At 43.9% G+C, this 7584-nt stretch overlaps 1 protein-coding gene across 1 annotated transcript in view; it reads left to right on the top strand.

Annotated features, from left to right (window-relative positions):
• The window catches only part of LOC136793069 (uncharacterized), a 59938-nt gene that overhangs the window by 5776 nt on the left and 46578 nt on the right, over nt 1-7584 (top strand). The gene's annotated exons all lie outside the window — the stretch shown is intronic.

Here is a 7584-nt window from a genome sequence, read left to right as displayed (position 1 = left end):
ATTACTGCCATATAGAAAATGTAACTCAGGGGGGCTGTATTGATAATTAACTCTATTAATAGTAAAATTCCAACATTAATCTCTCTCCTGGATGATGTGTTGAGCAGTATTTTAAGTCATTTATGTGGTTTTCTCCTAGAAACCTTACACGAACTTGTAACTCAACATATATTTATAGTTGAGTGGAATGAAAAAGGAAGGCTTCTTGGTGTGGCAGGTTGGAAAGGACGTGGCTCCGTTCACACTGGCTAACGGTGCCGAATTGTTCAGTAGCTGTGTGTGTGTGTGTGTGTGTGTGTGTGTGTGTGTGTTTGGGGGAGACATGGTTACGGGTGATGAGTTTGGCTGGGGAGGGAGAGCAGCATTTGCTGGGGCTGATCATTCAAGCCTGGAATAGCAGATGGTGCACCACCTTGGCTTTGTTTCGAAGGTGGAAACTGTTGGAAGGGTTTTGAGCAGGGCAGGTTCAGATCCGATGCCGTTATAGGGAGAGTCCTTTGGAGGTGGTGAGAGGAATGAGCTGGAGTAAGGAGGAGTGGAGCCTGGATTGGAGGACTAGGAAGGAGGCTGACGTGATGAAACAGACGAGGCGTTCTGAGCCTTGCGATGGATCAGGGACATTGTTAAGAAGGGCTCAGGGGGCACCGTGTGTGGATTTGGTGGTTGGATGTGAAGTGCGGGAGACTGGGGAACTGAAAGCGCTCCCACTCTCTGCCTTGGTTGCCTGGAGGAGCCAACGGGGTGGTCATAAATGGGGTGACCCCAGGAGAGAGGGACACATGGGGAAACGCTTGGAAGACTGATCACGTTCTTTAGAGTGAAGCACAGCCCTGCCTCCTGACCTGGGACTGGATTTTCTCTTCCCCAAACATTTCCCTTCACTGACTTCCTTGTGCTTATAATTCAGCACCATCTTTTTTCACCTCCCTTGTTCAAAACCTCTGAGTCAGTTCTGCCTCCTCAGTGCCCCTTCCTCCCCTGGGCAGAACTCTTCATCTCATTCTGTGAATTCTTTCTCCAGGCATGGGGTAAGAGCGTAGGTTGGAAGCAAAGATTTTTTAAAATGAGCACACACCCAGGATCTGTGAGGCCATTTATATCATTGCTCTCCCAGCAAAAGGAGAATAATAGCAATGAACAAAAAAATTTTTTTGAGGAGCTAAATACTGACCATTTTACAGATTATTTTTGGTGTGGACCACTTTTTTTTTTTTTTTTTTTTTTTTGGTTTTTGTGGTACGCGGGCCTCTCACTGTTGTGGCCCCTCCCGCTGCGGAGCACAGGCTCCGGACGCACAGGCTCAGCGGCCATGGCTCACGGGCCCAGCCGCTCCGCGGCACGTGGGATCTTCGCGGACCGGGGCACGAACCCATGTCCCCTGCATCGGCAGGCGGACCCTCAACCACTGCGCCACCAGGGAAGCCCTGGACCACTTTTTAAAAGTCTTTATTGAATTTGTTATAATATTGCTTCTGCTTTATTTATTTATTTACTTATTTATTTTTTGGCACTGAGCCATGTGGGATCTTAGCTCCCTGACCAGGTATTGAACCTGCACCCCCTGGCGAAGGCAAAGTCTTAACCACTGGACCACCAGGGAAGTCCCCAGATTTGCTGAAAGTCATCCATTTACATGTCCAAGATGTTCCACAAATGAAAAATTGGATAAGATTTTTAAAACGATGCCCAAGAGGGAACACAGCAGAAGCAAGAAGAACTACAATCCTGCAGGCTGCAGAACAAAAACAACAATCACAGAAAGACAGAAAAAATGAAAAGGCAGAGGATTATGTCCAGATGAAGGAACAGGATAAAACCCCAGAAAACCAGCTAAGTGAATTGGAGAGAGGCAACCTTCCAGAAAAAGAATTCAGAATAATGATAGTGAAGATGATCCAGGATCTTGGAAAAGGAATGACGAAAATGCAAGAAAATGTTTAACAAAGCGAGAAGAACTAAAGAACAAACAGAGATGAACAACACAGTAACTGAAATGAAAAATACACTAGAAGGAATCAATAGCAGAATAACTGAGGCAGAAGAACAGATAAGTGACCTGGAAGACAGAATGGTGGAAATCACTGCTGCAGAACAGAATAAAGAACAAAGAATGAAAAGAAATGAAGTTAGTCTAAGAGACCTCTGGGACAACATTAAATGCCCTAACATACACCTTATACTGGTTCCAGAAGGAGAAGAGAGAGAGAAAGGACCTAGGAAAATATTTGAAGAGATAATTGCTGAAAACTTCCCTAACATGGGAAAGGAAACAGTCACCCAAGTCCAGGAAGTGCATATTTACAAAATAGAAACAGACTCAGAGAATAAACGCATGGTTACCAGGGGTAAGGGTGGTGGAGAAGGATAGGGATTTGGGGATTGACAAAAAAAGAAATTGTATATCACTATATTGTACACTTGTAACATATAATATTGTATATCAACTATACATCAATTAAAAATAAAATAAAATAAAAACGATGCCCACACATCACAATCATAATCAAACCAGTGGGGAAACATTTGAAAGCATCCAGAGAAAAGTGCCAGGTTCCATACAGGGCAAAAAGGATTTGAACGATTACAGATTTCACATCAGAAGCCACTATGGTCAGATTTATAGTTCTGAGAAACAAGAAGAGCTAACCTGGACTTCTTCTGGATATATTCTTCAGGAATGAAAGCAAAACAGTCATTCTTAGAGGAAGGAACACTGAGAGAATGTGTTGCTTGCAGAACTGCTCTAAAAAAGGTGATAAGAAAGGAAATACTTCAGGCAGAAAGGAAATACTTCTAGAGGGAAACTTGGAATTTCAACAATAAAGGAAGAGCAAAAGGTGGTAAATATCTAAGTAAATGTAACAGCATATTTTTCTCGTTTCCTCTTAAGTTCTTTAAAATATGTATGGCTGGGGCTTCCCTGGTGGCGCAATGGTTGAGAATCCGCCTGCCGATGCAGGGGACGCGGGTTCGTGCCCCGGTCCGGGAAGATCCCACATGCCGCGGAGCGGCTGGGCCCGTGAGCCGTGGCCGCTGCGCCTGCGCGTCCAGAGCCTGTGGCTCCGCAACGGGAGAGGCCACGGCAGTGAGAGGCCCGTGTACCACAAAAAAAATAAATAAATAAAAATAAAATAAAATATGTATGGCTGTTGAAAGCAAAAATAACAATGTCTGGTTGGGCTTTTAATATATGTAGATGAATACATACAACAGCTACAACATGAGGGGGTAAAGGACCTGTATGGTGATAAGGTTTCTGTGTTTCGCTTTAAAAAAAAAAATTTTTATTTATTTGGGTGCTCCTGGTCTTAGTTGCGGCACACAGGATCTTCATTGCGGCACGTGCCACCAACAGCAAAATATACCTTTTTCAAGTGTGCATGGGATGCTGGCCGAGATAGTCTTTATCCTTGGCTATTAAACGAAGCTTAACAGATTTAAAAGAATTACTATCATACATCACTTCTTTTCTGACCCTAATGGAATTTAAGTTAAAATCTCTTATTAGAAAGCTATCTGGAAAATCTTCAGCTATTTGGAAATTAAACAACACACTTCTAAATAATCCATGGTGAGGAACTCAAGGAAAATTGGAAAATATTTTGAACTGGATGAAAATGGAAATACATTAACCTTGTGAGATGCAGCTAAAGCAGTGTTTAGAAAGAAAGTAAGACCAGAAAGTGCTCATATTTAAAAAAAGAAAGGTTTGGGGGACTTCCCTGGCGGTTCCGTGGTTAAGACTCTGCGTTTCCAGTGCAGGGGGCATGGATTCTATACCTGGCTGGGGAACGAAGATCCCACATGCCTTTGCGGCGAGGCCAAAAAAAAAAAAGAAAGAATGGTTTCTAATCGCTAACTAAGTTTTCATTTTAAGACACAAGAAAAAGAAGAGCAAACTCACCTCAAAGTAAATGTAATAAACATTAAAGGGCAGAAGTCCATGAAACTGAAAACAGAAAAACAATAACAGAAATAAATGAAAGCCAAAGCCGATTCTTTAAAAAGGCCAATAAAATTGACAAACCACTAGAAAGAGAAATCATGGAAAAAAGAGGGAAGACACAATTTGCCAATATTTGGAATGAATGACAGGGTATCACTACAAACCCCACTGCTATTAGTAGGGTAATAAGAAAATATTACAATTCTGTGCCCATAATTTTGACAACTCGTGAGAGACGTAGACTACCAAAACTCACTTAAGAAGAAATAATCTGAATATTCTTTAAAAATATTAAAGAAATTGAATTTGTAGTTAAAACAACTTTCCAACAAAGAAGACTCCTGGCCAGAGTGGCCCCACTGGCATGTACTACTAAACATTTAGGGAAGAAATAATGCAATTTTACACAATCTCTGCCAGGAAATAGAAGGTAAAGAAACACTGTGCAGCGATTTTATGACGTAAGCATTACTCCAAACTCAAATTAGTCAAAGACAGTACAAGGCAAGAGAGCTGCAGAGCAATATCCCTCAAGAACATAGAAAAATTCTCACCAACATAGTGGTATATGAAAGCCAACCATGTCTGAAAAGGATAACATATCATAACCAAGTGTCATTTACCCTCAGATGCCAGGCGGGTTCAATATTTGAAAACCAGTAAGGTTAATCCACCACGTTAACAGACTAACAAAGAAAACCCACATCATTATGTAAGTATATGCACAGAACGATTTGATAAAATTAATAAAATGCCCAGCTATATAGGAATAGAAGGGAGAACCTCCTTAATCAGATGGAGAGCATCTGGGATCTACATTTACCTAATGTCATACCAAACGCTTTCCCTCCGTGGTTGGGAAGCAGACAGTGATGCTCTCATGACTTCTGTTCAGAATTGGCCAGTGCAGTAAGGCAAGTGAGAGGGAAAGGAAGCTTACAGATTGAAATGGAAGGAATAAAACTGTCTTTATTCCCAATCTGCATGATCCTGTATGGAGGAGTTCCTAAGGAATCTACAAAAGAGCTACAACTAGTAGGTGAAGGAGAAAGGTCTCAAGATAAAAAGATCGATATTCAAAAACCAATTGATTTCATTCTACAAATTAACAAAGGACAACTGGGAAGCAAAATTAAAACACAATACTATTTACTATAGCACCGAAAACCATGAACATGTAGGAATAAACATAAGTATTTATGTGTAAGATCTGAAGACTAAGAACTATAATATGTAGGTAAGAGAAATTAAAGAACAACAAAAAGGGATATACCACATTTATTGATTGAAAGACTCAATATTTTAAGATACCAGCTCTCTCTAAATTGATATGGATTCAAAGAAACACCAGTCAAAATCTGAACTAGTTTTTGTAGCAATTGACAAGCTGATACTAAAATGGAGGTAGAAATATGTAAGAGCAATAATAGCTCAAGAATTTATTTTTTAAAATAAATTTATTTATTTATGGCTGCGTTGGGTCTTCGTTGCTGTGCGCGGGCTTTCTCTAGTTGCAGCGAGCGGGGGCTACTCTTTGTTGCGGCGCGCGGGCTTCTCTTTGTGGTGGCTTCTCTTGTTGCGGAGCATGGGCTCTAGGCACCCGGGTTTCAGTAGTTGTGGCGCATGGGCTTCAGTAGTTGTGGCTTGTGGGTTCTAGAGCTCAGGCTCAGTAGTTGTGGCGCACGGGCGTAGTTGGTCCGTGGCATGTAGGATCTTCTGGGATCAGGGCTCGAACCCGCGTCCCCTGCATTGGCAGGCAGATTCTTAACCACTGCGCCACCAGGGAAGTCCTTAGGAGCAGTTTTTTAAGAGGCATCTAGCTCTCTGTTGTAGATGGTGGATGTGGTGACGTGAACCCATAGGGCTAAGCCTCACCTCTGCCACTGGGGCTCGGCAGAGAATTCACACAGCCTCCGGCACACCCAGATACCCGGGGTCCTGGTACTGCAGCCTGAAGCTACTGCAGAGCCCCACCTTTCTGGGGGCTCCTCTCAGACCTGCAAGCTTCTCAGTAACCTGCGAAGTCACTTGTTTTCTCGAGGATGATATATGCTCCTTCCACAAGCCAAGAATGCATACCCAGAATTGTGCCTCTTTCTCAGTGTCAGGTGTTGCGAGGTGCGATGGCACGTGCTTTACTACACAGGGTATGTCTTGGCAGCCCTCAGAGAATAGGACCTCTATAAAGGTCACTGCTTTGACAGGCTCTGAGTCTTTGAATTTCCCTTTCTTTCTTTCCTTTCTTTCTTTTCTTTTCTTTCCTTTCTTTCTTTTCTTTTCTTTCCTTTCTTTCTTTTCTTTTCTTTTCTTTCCCCTCCTCCTTCCCTTCCTTCCTCTCCCACCATATGGAATACACACCAGAGTACTCTCCACCCTCTAACCATCAGGTCCAATTAGCAAGCTGTCATCAACATCGTGGACTCGATGCCAAGGGTCCCTTTGGACTGTGCTGTGAAAGAGGGAGAGTTAATTTCTCTCTGGGCAAAGTATGAACGTGTACTGCAGTCCATCCTGGGTGAAGAACTGCTTCTTAGTTACCAGATCCACAGCTGCATAGAAATGACCAAAGGCTGCCTGATTCTGTTCTAGGAAAAATATGCATCCTGCACAGCGGCTGTGACAGGACTTAGCGCTGGGTGAAGTCTGAGGCCCTCCACCGCCAACCACCCTTGATCCGCTCAGTTTTTGCAGGGGCCAGGCTGGCGTTTTAAGCAGGGGTGCGATGGGCCACTACCACTCCCTCCCTCTAACCTCTGCTGTTCCACCTGACCGCGGGGTTGTTTTTGATTTACCACACACTGGGTGATAGGAAAGCTGTATCGCTGTTTGCTTTTTTGTTCATACCGGGCAGCTTGCAGGATTTTCGATCCCCGAGCAGGGGTTGAACCTGCACCCTGGGCAGTGAAAGCCCAGAGTCCTAACCACTGGACCGCCAGGAAATTCCCTGGAAAGTTACATTGTTAAGTATACAGATTCTGCTTCCTTGCTTTAAAGACTGTGTAACTATGTTTTGGAAGTTGATTAAATGACTTTGTGGTTCAGCTTTGTGGTTCTTTTCAAGGCTTAAAAAAAAAATCTGGGGCTTCCCTGGTGGCGCAGTGGTTGAGAATCCGCCTGCCGATGCAGGGGACACGGGTTCGTGCCCCGGTCTGGGAAGATCCCACGTGCCGCGGAGCGGCTGGGCCCGTGAGCCGTGGCCGCTGAGCTTGCGCGTCCGGAGCCTGTGCTCCGCAACGGGAGAGGCCACAACAGTGAGGCCCGCGTACTGCAAAAAAAAAAAAAAAAAAAATCTGATTTGGGGTACATCCTAGGGTTAGTTTGGTCTTACTGTGAAGGGTAGGTCCGTTTGTGATAAATGCTCTCAGTTTTCCTTCACCCGAGATTGTCTTTATGACCCCTTCATTCCCGAAGGATAGTTTCACAATGCATAGCATTGGGGGTCGACAGTTCTTTTCTTTCAGCACTTGAAACTGTTGTGCCACTACCTTCTGATAAGCCCAAGGTCACATGAGTGGCGGCTTCCCGCCACAGTGAGGAGGCATTTCTGTATCACTGCATTCAAGGAACTTCTTCCTCTTTTTCCGCATTGTGACGCATCTTGGATTTCTTGGGGCTCATCCCGTTTGGGGTTCACTGAG

The sequence above is a fragment of the Kogia breviceps genome, chromosome 18 (genome assembly GCF_026419965.1).
Source record: "Kogia breviceps isolate mKogBre1 chromosome 18, mKogBre1 haplotype 1, whole genome shotgun sequence".
Classification (NCBI taxonomy): domain Eukaryota; kingdom Metazoa; phylum Chordata; class Mammalia; order Artiodactyla; family Physeteridae; genus Kogia; species Kogia breviceps.
This window is presented reverse-complemented; position numbering and strand designations above follow the sequence as displayed.